Below are 16,353 nucleotides of genomic sequence, written 5' to 3'. Positions count from 1 at the left end.
TTAACGCCACTGCATCCTTGCTGCTTTCTCATGTGGAAGTCTGTTTAATGTGAAAACAAGGTGATATCTAATTAGCACACAGGTAAGGAATTAAAAAAATCTTTATTTAAGGGTGAAAATGTTTCTCACAAAATCGTTGCCCCAATGCATCATTGAAATTCAAGCTTGAAAGATGATTTTAATATATCACTTGTACATTTTGTATTGCTCTTCTGGTGACAATGTAGTTTGTTTTTGTCAATTACCATTTTAATAATAGGGTAAAGAAAATTAAGTGGATTTTTGAAAGAAAACAATACTGTCAATATACTATTAAAACAAATTAAAATGGTAAAAGTTATTGTACTTTAAGTAAAAATAAAAGAGCCAAAATATCAATCCCAGTTTTGGATTACTTTAATTAACAAAAAAAAAATGCATATAGCAGAGGATAGTTTCAATCTGCCTACCGCTGGGTTATGGGCCCAGCATGCTTCCATTGCTGTACTCTGCTGCACATGTAAGTGCAAGAGATCATGAAGCACTCACTCATCATGGGAAAGTACCAATGTGTTTCTTCGTTGGTTGATGGAAGAAACATCTTACAAAAACTCTCCAGATTATTGACTTTTTAAAGTTTTTCTAGGAAACGTTTTAGATGAATGCTTATTAGCCTTTGTCAGTATGGACTTTTGCAAAGTGTCTCTGTGGCGCAATCAGTTAGTGTGCATGGCTATTAACCAAAAGGTTGGTGGTTCAATCCCACCCAGGGACGTAATTGACCTTGTTATCAGATTTTGGTGATCTTTAAGTAGACAAGTCAAAATTTCAAATCCCCTGTTCTGGTGTAGGGTACCTGGCCTTCTCTGATGTAATCAGAGTTAGATTTGATTCAGTGATTTTATAAAAACAGCTAGGAAGCACAATTTAGCAGTGGGTTGCAGAGAAAAAGAAATATGCTGGCAAAAAAAATCCAATTGAGTGATTAAACAGCTCTTAATTTTCTGGCTTTATTTTTATGCTAACAAATTTGTTCTCTGAAAAGTGTCCACAAAGCCAAGTCTCTGATTAACACCTTTGTAAGGATGGTTTTTAACCTATTACTAAATTAAACTTGCTTCATTGGAAAGGCAGCAAGATGCATCCTCATTTCAATGTCTACTGAAATAATACAGGTTGACACCAGGAAACATTAATGCCACTGCATCCTTGCTGCTTTCTCATGTGGAAGTCTGTTTAATGTGAAAACAAGGTGATATCTAATTAGCACACAGGTAAGGAATTAAGAAAATCTTTATTTAAGGGTGAAAATGTTTCTCACAAAATCGTTGCCCCAATGCATCATTGAAATTCAAGCTGGAAAGATGATTTTAATATATCACTTGTACATTTTGTATTGCTCTTCTGGTGACAATGTAGTTTGTTTTTGTCAATTACCATTTTAATAATAGGGTAAAGAAAATTAAGTGGATTTTTGAAAGAAAACAATACTGTCAATATACTATTAAAACAAATTAAAATGGTAAAAGTTATTGTACTGTAAGTAAAAATAAAAGAGCCAACATATCAATCCCAGTTTTGGATTACTTTAATTAACAAAAAAAATGCATATAGCAGAGGATAGTTTCAATCTGCCTACCTCTGGGTTATGTGCCCAGCATGCTTCCATTGCTGTACTCTGCTGCACATGTAAGTGCAAGAGATCCTGAAGCACTCACTCATCATGGGAAAGTACCAATGTGTTTCTTCATTGGTTGATGGAAGAAACATCTTACAAAAACTCTCCAGATTATTGACTTTTTAAAGTTTTTCTAGGAAACGTTCTAGATGTATGCTTATTAGACTTTGTCAGTATGTACTTTTTGCAAAGTGTCTCTGTGGCGCAATCGGTTAGTGTGTCTGGCTACTAACCAAAAGGTTGGTGGTTCAATCCCAACCAGGGACGTAATTGACCTTGTTATCAGATTTTGGTGATCTTTAAGTAGACAAGTCAAAATTTCAAACCCCCTGTTATGGTGTAGGGTACCTGGCCTCCTCTGATGTAATCAGAGTTAGATTTGATTCAGTGATTTTATAAAAACAGATAGGAAGCACAATTTAGCAGTGGGTTGCAGAGAAAAAGAAATATGCTGGCAAAAAAAATCCAATTGAGTGATTAAACAGCTCTTCATTTTCTGGCTTTATTTTTATGCTAACAAATTTGTTCTCTGAAAAGTGTCCACAAAGCCAAGTCTCTGATTAACACCTTTGTAGGGATGGTTTTTCACCTATTACTAAATTAAACTTGCTTCATTGGAAAGGCAGCAAGATGCATCCTCATTTCAATTTCTACTGAAATAATACAGGTTGACACCAGGAAACATTAACGCCACTGCATCCTTGCTGCTTTCTCATGTGGAAGTCTGTTTAATGTGAAAACAAGGTGATATCTAATTAGCACACAGGTAAGGAATTAAGAAAATCTTTATTTAAGGGTGAAGATGTTTCTCACAAAATCGTTGCCCCAATGCATCATTGAAATTCAAGCTGGAAAGATGATTTTAATATATCACTTGTACATTTTGTATTGCTCTTCTGGTGACAATGTAGTTTGTTTTTGTCAATTACCCTTTTAATAATAGGGTAAAGAAAATTAAGTGGATTTTTTAAAGAAAACTATACTGTCAATATACTATTAAAACAAATTAAAATGGTAAAAGTTATTGTACTTTAAGTAAAAATAAAAGAGCAAAAATATCAATCCCAGTTTTGATTACTTAAATTAACAAAAAAAAATGCATATAGCAAAGGATAGTTTCAATCTGCCTACCTCTGGGTTATGTGCTCAGCATGCTTCCATTGCAGTACTCTGCTGCACATGTAAGTGCAAGAGATCCTGAAGCACTCACTCATCATGGGAAAGTACCAATGTGTTTCTTCATTGGTTGATGGAAGAAACATCTTACAAAAACTCTCCAGATTATTGACTTTTTAAAGTTTTTCTAGGAAACGTTCTAGATGTATGCTTATTAGACTTTGTCAGTATGTACTTTTTGCAAAGTGTCTCTGTGGCGCAATCGGTTAGTGTGTCTGGCTACTAACCAAAAGGTTGGTGGTTCAATCCCAACCAGGGACGTAATTGACCTTGTTATCAGATTTTGGTGATCTTTAAGTAGACAAGTCAAAATTTCAAACCCCCTGTTATGGTGTAGGGTACCTTGCCTTCTCTGATGTAATCAGAGTTAGATTTGATTCAGTGATTTTATAAAAACAGCTAGGAAGCACAATTTAGCAGTGGGTTGCAGAGAAAAAGAAATATGCTGGCAAAAAAAATCCAATTGAGTGATTTAAACAGCTCTTCATTTTCTGGCTTTATTTTTATGCTAACAAATTTGTTCTTTGAAAAGTGTCCACAAAGCCAAGTCTCTGATTAACACCTTTGTAGGGATGGTTTTTCACCTATTACTAAATTAAACTTGCTTCATTGGAAAGGCAGCAAGATGCATCCTCATTTCAATGTCTACTGAAATAATACAGGTTGACACCAGGAAACATTAACGCCACTGTATCCTTGCTGCTTTCTCATGTGGAAGTCTGTTTAATGTGAAAAAAAGGTGATATCTAATTAGCACACAGGTAAGGAATTAAGAAAATCTTTATTTAAGGGTGAAGATGTTTCTCACAAAATCGTTGCCCCAATGCATCATTGAAATTCAAGCTGGAAAGATGATTTTAATATATCACTTGTACATTTTGTATTGCTCTTCTGGTGACAATGTAGTTTGTTTTTGTCAATTACCATTTTAATAATAGGGTAAAGAAAATTAAGTGGATTTTTGAAAGAAAACAATACTGTCAATATACTATTAAAACAAATTAAAATGGTAAAAGTTATTGTACTTTAAGTAAAAATAAAAGAGCCAAAATATCAATCCCAGTTTTGGATTACTTTAATTAACAAAAAAAAATGCATATAGCAGAGGATAGTTTCAATCTGCCTACCGCTGGGTTATGGGCCCAGCATTCTTCCATTGCTGTACTATGCTGCACATGTAAGTGCAAGAGATCCTGAAGCACTCACTCATCATGGGAAAGTACCAATGTGTTTCTTCGTTGGTTGATGGAAGAAACATCTTACAAAAACTCTCCAGATTATTGACTTTTTAAAGTTTTTCTAGGAAACGTTTTAGATGAATGCTTATTAGCCTTTGTCAGTATGGTCTTTTGCAAAGTGTCTCTGTGGCGCAATCAGTTAGTGTGCACGGCTATTAACCAAAAGGTTGGTGGTTCAATCCCACCCAGGGACGTAATTGACCTTGTTATCAGATTTTGGTGATCTTTAAGTAGACAAGTCAAAATTTCAAACCCCCTGTTCTGGTGTAGGGTACCTGGCCTTCTCTGATGTAATCAGAGTTAGATTTGATTCAGTGTTTTTATAAAAACAGCTAGGAAGCACAATTTAGCTGTGGGTTGCAGAGAAAAAGAAATATGCTGGCAAAAAAAATCCAATTGAGTGATTAAACAGCTCTTAATTTTCTGGCTTTATTTTTATGCTAACAAATTTGTTCTCTGAAAAGTGTCCACAAAGCCAAGTCTCTGATTAACACCTTTGTAAGGATGGTTTTTAACCTATTACTAAATTAAACTTGCTTCATTGGAAAGGCAGCAAGATGCATCCTCATTTCAATGTCTACTGAAATAATACAGGTTGACACCAGGAAACATTAACGCCACTGCATCCTTGCTGCTTTCTCATGTGGAAGTCTGTTTAATGTGAAAACAAGGTGATATCTAATTAGCACACAGGTAAGGAATTAAGAAAATCTTTATTTAAGGGTGAAAATGTTTCTCACAAAATCGTTGCCCCAATGCATCATTGAAATTCAAGCTGGAAAGATGATTTTAATATATCACTTGTACATTTTGTATTGCTCTTCTGGTGACAATGTAGTTTGTTTTTGTCAATTACCATTTTAATAATAGGGTAAAGAAAATTAAGTGGATTTTTGAAAGAAAACAATACTGTCAATATACTATTAAAACAAATTAAAATGGTAAAAGTTATTGTACTGTAAGTAAAAATAAAAGAGCCAACATATAAATCCCAGTTTTGGATTACTTTAATTAACAAAAAAAATGCATATAGCAGAGGATAGTTTCAATCTGCCTACCTCTGGGTTATGTGCCCAGCATGCTTCCATTGCTGTACTCTGCTGCACATGTAAGTGCAATAGATCCTGAAGCACTCACTCATCATGGGAAAGTACCAATGTGTTTCTTCGTTGGTTGATGGAAGAAACATCTTACAAAAACTCTCCAGATTATTGACTTTTTAAAGTTTTTCTAGGAAACGTTTTAGATGAATGCTTATTAGCCTTTGTCAGTATGGACTTTAGCAAAGTGTCTCTGTGGCGCAATCGGTTAGTGTGTACGGCTATAAATCAAAAGGTTGGTGGTTCAATCCCACCCAGGGACGTAATTGACCTTGTTATCAGATTTTGGTGATCTTTAAGTAGACAAGTCAAAATTTCAAACCCCCTGTTATGGTGTAGGGTACCTGGCCTTCTCTGATGTAATCAGAGTTAGATTTGATTCAGTGATTTTATAAAAACAGCTAGGAAGCACAATTTAGCAGTGGGTTGCAGAGAAAAAGAAATATGCTGGCAAAAAAATCCAATTGAGTGATTAAACAGCTCTTCATTTTCTGGCTTTACTTTTATGCTAACAAAGTTGTTCTCTGAAAAGTGTCCACAAAGCCAAGTCTCTGATTAACACCTTTGTAGGGATGGTTTTTCACCTATTACTAAATTAAACTTGCTTTATTGGAAAGGCAGCAAGAAACACTAGACTAATTGGAGGTGCGCCCTAAAGCAAATTACAATGTTAGGATTAGGGGGTTCGGAAAGACCTCTAGTGTATACTGTCACGATCCGGGTATCTGGACGCCATAACTTACCTTTCAGATGCCTCCTAAGGCTGGCTCAGCGCTCCAGGACCGGATCCCATCTGTTATTCTGATGTCCCCATTCCTGCCTCCTCTCCTGTCACTCTGAGACGCTGTCACAGCGGCGCCATGTTACATCTTGAATGGCATCTCCCGCGGCCTCCGCCGCCGTCCCTGAGTTTCTGCATGCAGGATGTCAGAGTGGCGCTTATGTCAGCCGCGGCCTCCGCTGTTGCCCGCGTGGTTCAAATGTGCACTCATCAGTCTGGCGTCTCCTGTTTACTGTGGCCGGCGCCGCCATTGCTGTTAAAGTTCCCACATGGATTATCAAACCAATCTTCCCTCCAAGTGTCTGCATGGGCGCAGCCATGTTGGATTCTGTCACCTGTTCATTTCCACCAATCCGCTGTTTCCATTGTAATCTGCATAATTGCCTAGCCAATCCCTTCCTTGCTGCAGGTATAAGTATTCTGTGCCTGAGCAAGGAAGGCGTCAGTGATTTGGTTGTCAAACCTAGTTCCAGTTTGTCTCTCTCCCGTGGTTGTTTTCAAGGTTCCAGTTACCATCTCCAAACCTCCACTAAAGAGACCCGCTCTAGTCTACCACCTGCGGTGCAGCCTGACTCTCCAGTCCTCTGGGACTCATCTGTTTCCAGTTACAGATTTACCTGCTTCCAGCCTAGCTTCCAGCAGAGATCAGCTCTTCTTAAAGTGCCGGTATCATTTCCGCAGATTACCACTCACCACCGGCACTATTATTTCACCGCTCTCAAACTCCATATATCAATCATATTTCATCGCTCTCAAGCTTCATTTATTATTTGGCTGGTTCCATCCAGCAATCAACTCCGTGCTTACATCAGTCTGATTTCAGCCAGTACCCACAGCAGCCATTTTATCCACAGCAGCCCAGCTTTTCCTGGAACACCAGCTAGTATGATCCTGGGCTATCTCCATTGCTACAGTCGGGCCTGGTAAGGACTTTCCAACTAGAAGATAATAAGAACTGTCTCATACTACCAGAGCCCTGTGGTCCTTGTCCTCCTGTAGTACCCAGGAACTGTATTATTTCTCTGCTGATTTTATGTTTCTCTTTTATTACTGCTGTGATGCATGGAGTTTGTCAAAATAAACATCATTGACTTTTATCCTGGTTGTCGTGGGCACGCCTTCGGGCAATTCTTCTACATTTAACTTACATGTCCAGGGGTCTGATACAACCTCCCAGGTTCCACTACACCTCAGCCCCTACAACTGAGGCTGCCTCCAGTCAGCTCAGGCCCTCAGTTGTGACATATACACTGTATATACATTTTAAGATAGGAAGGTACAAATTACATATTCACATTGCATCTATGGGCTGGATTCAAATGTCCCTTTCCTCCCTCAATCGTGCCCGTCAGCAGCTATTCTATTCTATATAAGGAGCCACGAGTCGCCGCCATTTTCACTTGTGCATTGGAGATGATAGGGAGAGGACGTGCAGTGTTTTCTCAGTTTCTGTGTTCAGTGTGCTGCAAATATCTGTGCTCAGTGTGCTGAAAATATCTACGTTCTCTGCCTGAAAAATGCTCCATATCTGTGCTGCATTGTATTATATAGTATGAGGACAGGGCAGAATTTTGCTGACCACCAGTATATAATATATAGCAGTACGGTACAGTAGGCCACTGCTCTACCTACCTCTGTGTCGTCAAGTATACTATCCATCCATACCTGTGGTGTATTTTAGTAGTTGTGCACAGTATATATAGTAGGAGAACAGGGCAGAATTTTGCTGACCACCAGTATATAATATATAGCAATACGGTACAGTAGGCCACTGCTCTACCTACCTCTGTGTCGTCAAGTATACTATCCATCCATACCTGTGGTGTATTTTAGTAGTTGTGCGCACTATATATAGTAGGAGGACAGTGCAAAATTTTGCTGACCACCAGACTTCTACTTAAGTCCAATGGTGTAGGATGTGCAAAGCTGTTTGGCTGTGCATTTATTGATCTAAGCATGCATTTTTATCAAAGCGTGATAAAATTGACACATAACGCAGCGTTCAATCAGCGTTAATTTATCTTCAGCTGATATCGATTGTGAATTGACGTTTCTTCTCTTCTTGTCACCTACAGGTAATTACAATTGACTACAACCACCAATCTATTCTGCTGCACTATATCTATATATGCAAAGCTAATTCTGCTGGGTAATTACAATTGACTACAACCACCAATCTATTCTGCTGCACTATATCTATATATGCAAAGCTAATTCTGCTGGGTAATGCAAATTGAAACATTATTGCATAGTATGTGATTTTGAAGTACTTTTTTAAAGTTTTGAATGATATAGACCCAGTTTAATCTTTGTGGAATGCCTGGTTGTTGTTTTTAAGGTAATTTATTGCCTGGCATTTGAGGGGGTGGGGTGTGGTTACAGATTTCAATTATTGGTTTCACTTGTAATAGTCTTCTACTAAAGTCCAATGGTGTAGGCTGTGCAAAGCCATTTGGCTGTGCATTTATTGATCTAAGCGTGCATTTTTATAAAAGCGTGATAAAATTGACACATAACAGCAGTGTTCAATTAGCGTTCAATCGAAGTGAAAAAGAAGGAAAACAGAAGCACACCAATCTAACAAAACAAAGAAAACTGAAGAACTAATAACAAATGTGAGTCACTTACTCCTCAGATCACTCACCTCCTGATTGTTGCATCTGATTACATAGCACAGAACTACCTTACTTGGACATTTCATAAACCATCCATTTCACCTACAAATGCCTGTATCTGTATTATTGTAATTTTGTTTTTTAAGCACAGCTGCACCAATGCAATTTTACCTGCAAACACTTAAAACATCTAACATAATTACCATTGCTTCTTAAACCTCTCACAATCCTTTCATTTCTTACACTCCAAATACATTTCTGCACCCACTTTATCTACGCTTTTGACTCATTTCATACTAAATTGAGCCTACACTGCTTTTCTCACCTGCATTTCTACAATTCTTCTGCTCGGATTCCCTTACAGTCTCCTCTCCTACTTCCACTTTCCCTCAACCTATTTACCTTCTTAACACTATGTGAATGCCTTCTTATACTCCCCACATCACTCAGTGTCTACCTAATAATGTATCTTTATCCTTCCCCCCCTAGTCTCCTCCACCTCCTCCTCTGTCTCCCCTCCATCCCTCTGTTTCCTTCCCCCACCTTTCCTGTTACCCCACTTTCATTCACCTCTGCCCCATGGTCCTGCTACCCCACAACTCAGCCCTGCTCCCTCTCTCCCTTCCCTGTCACCTCCCCACACCCCCATCCACATCACACTGACCTCCCTCCCTGCCCACCTCCTGCAGTTTCCCCTCCTATCTCAGGCACCCGTACCATCACTACTCTCTCATCCCTGCCCTCAAAGTTAATCCCACCTCATCGCTACAGCAACCCTGAAAATCTAATTCACATCTCTCCCACAAACTCATACCCCCTATCCTGTGCCCTCTGGAATGCCAGATCCGTTTGTAACAAACTGGTCCCCACTCATGACCTTTTCATTTCCAACTCCCTACACCTACTAGCCATTACTGAAACTTGGATTACGCCCTCTGACACTACTTCTGCTGCTGCTCTCTCTGCTGGGGGCCTTACATTCACACGCACCCCCCGACCTGGGGGTCGCCATGGGGGTGGTGTTGGGGTCATTTTACCTTCTAGTTACTCCTACCAACTCATACCACCAGAACCATCCCTTATATTATCTACATTTGAGGTCCACTCCATATGTCTCTTCCAACCAGTCCATCTTAGAGTAGCTGTCATTTACCGCCCCCCTGGCACTGCTTCCAAATTCATCGACAACTTTGCTTCCTGGCTTCCTCACTTCCTCTCTTCTGACATTCCCACCATTATCCTAGGCGATTTCAACATCCCTATTGACATCCCCACACAATCCCCTGCCTCTAAACTCCTTAACCTCACCTCTTCACTTGGTCTCTCCCAGTGGACCTCCTCACCCTCCCATGTGAATGGGAGCTCACTGGATCTGGTCTTCACTCACCGCTGTGATATTTCTGATTTTTCCAACTCCCCATTTCCCCTCTCTGACCACCACCTGCTCTCCTTCAACCTATCTCTCTCGACTTCCCCATCTCAACCTCCTAAGGCTACCATCACTAAGCGTAACATTGAAGCTATTGACACCACATTCCTTTCCTCCCTGTTTGACTCACTTCTCTCTCCTATTCTCTCTCTCTCTCTCATGCCCTGAACAAGCCACTTCCACGTACAATGCTTCCCTTACTTCTGCTCTTGACTCTGTTGCTCCACCAACCACTGTTCACCCTCGCAAATTAACACCTCAACCCTGGCACACCAAATGCACCAGATATCTGCAAAAATGCTCACGTACTGCTGAGCGACACTGGAGGAAATCACGCTCTAAGGCAGACTTCCTCCATTTCAAACTTATGCTCTCATCCTTCAGTGCTGCCCTTTCTCTTGCTAAACAGTCATACTTCAAGAACCTCATCTCCTCCCAGTCTTCCAACCCCCGGCGCCTCTTTGCCACTCTCAACTCACTCCTCTGCCCACCTCCACCTCGTCTCCCTTCCTCACTCTCTGCTCTTGACTTTGCCACTTACTTCACATCCAAAATTGACTCCATACGTCAGGACATCACATCACACCAGACTATCAGTAACCAGCCTTCTCCCATCCCTTACCAACCCTCCCCATCCCTCGCACCAACTCTGTCATCTTTCTCCCATGCATCTGGAGAGGAAGTCATGGCCCTCATTCGTTCCTGTCCCCTCACCACCTCCCCACTTGACCCTATCCCCTCCTGCCTCCTCTGCCACATCTCTTCTTCTGCTTGTTCCCATCTTTCCCACCTTCTCAATCTCTCCCTCTCATCAGGCACTGTCCCCTCTGCCTTCAAGCACGCTCTCATCTCTCCTATTCTTAAAAAAACCTACCCTTGATTCAAACACTCTCTCCAACTACCGACCCATCTCTCTTCTCCCTTTTGCCTCCAAACTCCTTGAGCGTATTGTCTACAACCGCCTTACTTCCTTTCTTTCCTCACACTCACTGCTTGACCCATTCCAGTCTGGCTTCCGTACTGTCCTTGGTCCTCTTCTCTCTCTATACGTCCTCACTAGGTAAGCTCATTAGTTCTTTTGGTTTCCAATATCATCTCTATGCTGATGACACTCAAATCTATCTTTCCTCTCCAGACCTCTCCCCTACTCTCCTCACTCGTATCTCCAACTGTCTCTCTGCTATCTCTTCCTGGATGTCCCAGCGCTTTCTTAAACTTAACATGTCTAAGACCGAGCTGATCATCTTCCCTCCCTCCCGCATAACCTCACCTCCTACAATCTCATTATCTATTGATGGCACTACTATCTCCTCTACCCCCCAAGTGCGCTGTCTTGGAGTAATCCTTGACTCCTCCCTCTCCTTCAAACCACACATTCAGCACCTCTCACAAACCTGCCGTTTTCATCTAAAAAATATTTCCAGGATCAGACCCTTTCTGACCCAGGATGCTACTAAGACTCTTATCCACTCACTGGTCATCCTACTGTAATCTCCTCCTGACTGGCATTCCTGACAAATACCTCTCTCCACTCCAATCTATCCTCAATGCTGCTGCCCGGCTCATTTTCCTCACCAAATGCACTACGTCCACCTCTCCTTTCTTACTAGTCCTTCACTGGCTCCCCTTCCCTTTCAGAATCCATTTCAAGCTTCTCACACTTGCTTACAAAACCCTCACCCACTCCTCTCCCATCTACATCTCTGATCTTATCTCGCTTTACACTCCCACCCGTCCTCTTCGCTCTGCTAATGCACGCCGACTCTCCTGCCTACGGATTACTTCCTCCCACTCCTACCTCCAAGATTTTTCACGTGCTGCACCACTTCTCTGGAATTCCCTACCTCTCCCCCTCAGACTCTCCACCTCTCTACAAAACTTCAAATGGGCTCTCAAGACCCACTTCTTCACCAAACCCAGCCAAATCTCATCCTAAACCTCTGTTGCACGCTCTCTATGTACCCCATCTGTCTCACCCCTGTCTGTCTACCCCTCCCCTTTAGAATGTAAGCTCTCATGAGCAGGGCCCTCTTCCCTCATGTGCTTACTCTTTTCTTACATTAATAATCTTCAGCTGCACCAAATCCAGCAGTCTTCTGCCACCTGATACTTATTCCAGTGTCATCTGCTGATGTAGCTATGTTTATTTACCCTGTACTTGTCCTATATTGTCATCAACTGTAAGTTGCTGTTTTCCTGTTTGATTATTTGTTTATGTACTCTGTAATTTGGTGCTGCGGAACCCTTGTGGCGCCATATAAATAAAGGATAATAATAATAAATAATATAATATATAGCAGTACGGTACAGTAGGCCACTGCTCTACCTACCTCTGTGTCGTCAAGTATACTATCCATCCATACCTGTGGTGCATTTTAGAAAAAAAACATATCTCGGCAGAGCAATCTATATATCCATCATTTTTCAGACAGCAACAGTGGGTATTGTAATAGTCACCCAATCCATCACTTTTATAGGGTTACATGCATCCACATGCTACAGCCTGTCTCAATAATTTTACTGTCACGGTGTGTGTGTTTGTGTTTTTATTTGGGTATTTTTTGTTGTTGTAGAACTACAGGTACCAGCGAGCCCGTTATTTCCCCGCCTGCTGGTACTTGAGGTTCTCCAAGTACCAGCAAGTGGGGGAGGCTTGCTGGGCCTTGTAGTTCCACAACAAAAAAACAATATTCTTTTTTTACACATATGGCTATCAGCCCGGCACCCACCACCCAGGGGTGCTGGGGACAGCCTCTGGCTTCACCCCTGGCCCTTGGGTGCCTCGAGGGGAGGAACCTCTTGATTTAAGGGATCCCCACTCCTCCAGGGAACCCCGGCCAGGGGTGACTAGTTGGAGGGGTAATGCCAGGGCCGCAGGGACCTACATAAAAGTGTCCCCCGGCTGTGGCATTATCTCTCTGGCTAGTGGAGCCCGGTGCTGGTTTTAAAAATATGGGGGACCACTACATATTTTGTCCCACGTATTTTTGGAACCAGGACCCGTCTAAGAGCCCGGTGCTGGTTGTCTAAATACGGGGAACCTCTGTCCAATTTTTCCCCCAGTATTTAAATAACCAGGACCGGCTCAAAGAGGCTGGTTATACTAAGGAGGGGGGTCCTCACACATTTTTTTAACCCATTCAGACCCTTCTCCTTTAAGTTAATGGAAGCCCTGGACAACAAAATTGCATTCATGTCCTCCTCCCTCACCCTTCCCAGTCCCAAACACTCATTTTTTTTCTTTAAAAATGTATAATATATCACAAGAACAATGAGCAGGCAGGCAGCGGGCATTGGCGGCATCGGACTGAGATAGAAATTAGTGGTGGAGGGCTGGGTCAGTTGATTGTGGGAGAGTTTGTAAGCCATTGGCGGTGGCAGTGGGTATCGGCTCAGAGGCAGTAGCGGGCATTGGCTAAGGGTCATCGGCAGGATTCGGCGGACATTATGGCTGTAGTGCCTCACTAGCCACTGACCTCACCGCACGCCACTGTGGGACAGATGTAACATGCAAAGAGAGGTAGATTTTGGGAGAAGGAATGTCCTAGCATAACTGTTAATTGCAGTGTAATACTGTAATTCAACTGTGCAGCATTTGTGGCTAAATGTCAAAGAAGCCAGTATTTACCCTGCATGCAAAACAATAAATGTATTTGCACATACCTCCCAACTAACCCAATTTTTGCAGGACAGTCACTTTTTTTGGGAATGTCCAGCTAACCCAAACAACCCCCCCCCCCGGTGTCCCATAGTCATGGGGAAGGGGGGGGGGGGTGGAAGGCTCCCTGTAGCTTGTTGCTCTGCAAATATGCACATTGTGGGTAATTCAGATCTGATCGCTAGGGTGTGTTTTTTGCATCCCTGTGATCAGGTGGTTGCCGCCTACAGCGGAAGGGAAAATTTGCTGTGCAGGTGTTTGATCACATGTGCACAAGAGCTGCACAGCTCAGCACTTACTCAGCCATTGAGGTGACATCACAAATCCTCCCACAAAACGCCGGGTCCCTCCAGTGTTTTTCCGGACACTCCCTAGAAACATTCAGTTGCCACCCACACAAACACCCTCTTCTTGTCAATCTTCTTGTGCACCTACGCATTGTGGCGCATACGCATGTGCAGTGCAGACCTGATTGCCCGCTGGGTGAAAATAAATTGAAGCGATCTGGTCTGAATAAGCCCGAATGTCTATTCACGGGAGACAGAGGGGCTGGGGCATGGTCAGCAGCTCACAGAGCACCTATAATGACAAAAATGGGAGACATGGCTCATGATTGCGATATACCTGCGAAGGTACGCCCTCTACTGATTGACAGGCAGAGGCATTCGCATTTTCTGCGGGGCACCCGGAGAAAATGTAGGCACATGCACAGGATGGACCCTGCGTATATGCCCCCATCCTCTTCATAGTTTTTGGGGTTGGAACAAGCAGTGTGAAAACATCAATCGATGGGGGTAATTCCAAGTTGATCGCAGCAGGAATTTTGTTAGCAGTTGGGCAAAACCATGTGCACTGCATTTACGAACAGATGATTTTTTTATATAAATTTTAAAATGTTAGTAAATGTGTGTTTTTTTCAACCTGGAAGCCCAACATCGATTAAGATCGATCTTAAATAGACCCCTGGGTTTTAAGGATAACCATGGTTGAGTCCAATAATTAATTCACATTGACCGAAGTTCTAATTAAGTAGTGATGTGCACCGGAAATTTTTCGGGTTTTGGTTTTGGGTTCGGTTCCGCGGCCGTGTTTTGGGTTCGGACGCATTTTGGCAAAACCTCACCGAAATTTTTTTGTCGGATTCGGGTGTGTTTTGGATTCGGGTGTTTTTTTCAAAAAACCCTAAAAAACAGCTTAAATCATAGAATTTGGGGGTCATTTTGATCCCATAGTATTATTAACCTCAATAACCATAATTTCCACTCATTTTCAGTCTTATTTGAACACCTCACACCTCACAATATTATTTCTTTTGGTATTTGGTACCGGGGACACAGTACCTCAATCAAGTCTATAGTTGGCTCTGAAATCAGCATTAAACTGGATCCACACTTAGATTATCTGTCCAATTTTTTTTTCTAGTTGAAACAAAATTATGCTAATATGTGGCAGCAAATGACAATTGACCATTTGCTCCCAAACACTGGAAAACATCCAAAAATGGTCATTTAGATAAATTGGTTAAATCCATTTCATTTAGCTAATTTATCCAAACTACCTTTATTGTATCTTTGTGGGTGAATGATGTGTGGGTCAGTGTTGAGGGTGGTGGAGGAGATGGGTAATAGGCACAGCAGGGTGTGGACAGTCAAATAGTGTGCTTAGAGGTGCAGATAAATAGGGATATCTAATAATTCACCCACTATTCTATAGAATTATTAGATATCCCTATTTATCTGCATTACTCACCTAACACTCAGCATTTATCTACATGCTGATGCTATTCATAGCACTTAGCTTGCAAGTATTTTACCCATAAGGAGACACATTAGATGTTCCCTCTCTTTTCATTAAAGACGTCCCCAGCAACCATACTGTACTATACTACAACAGGAATAATTACTGTGGGGGATTATACCATTTGATCTGGAATAAAGGGAAAATATTGTGGAAAGAGTGCTGTAAGTGTATGATATGTAGAACTATTGCCAGGTTCTGACATTTGTCAAGTGAATTACTAATATACATTCAACTAATATTACATAGTGTCCAGTAATTCAGTATCAGACTAATTGATATAGTCAATTTGGATCAATAATAAAGACACAACACAGGTAGCGAACCTTGATATTAATAAATGTATTTCCATTTATTATATATGGTAATTACATTATACAAACTTATTGTACTTTATTTCGTGTTTAGACAATTTTAACAAATTTATTAAAAGTTAATTTTTAAATCATCATTTGTGCGCCAGCAAAAGAGACATTCTTTTCTCTTCTCCTTTCCTGCATAACATTACTTGTCTCTGGTAGCACCCCCGAACGTCCTACAATTAATATTTAATATAACTGATGGACATTTATTGGGGCCTCTTCATACAAATATTTAGAATTTAATAGCTGGTGCAGAACACATCCCCTTCCCCCCATTCCCTGTATATCTGGATTCACCAAGGAAATGCTGATACTGACTCCAAGAAGAAAGGGAGTCTCTTCCCTATGAAGGTGAAGCCTTGTTTGGCGACGGCCTAGTTAATTTGATCTCGGCAGCTCCCGCAGGTAAGTCAACCTTCTTGCACTATGTTCCCTCTCAACGGATAAAGACGCATCATTATCTGATGCAGTCATTTCGGCCCAATAGATATGCAAGAAGTTAAGATTCCCCTTTCTTTGCAGGTAGAGGAAGGAGAAGAG

Source organism: Pseudophryne corroboree, chromosome 8 (assembly GCF_028390025.1).
Source record: "Pseudophryne corroboree isolate aPseCor3 chromosome 8, aPseCor3.hap2, whole genome shotgun sequence".
NCBI lineage: Eukaryota > Metazoa > Chordata > Amphibia > Anura > Myobatrachidae > Pseudophryne > Pseudophryne corroboree.
This window is presented reverse-complemented; position numbering follows the sequence as displayed.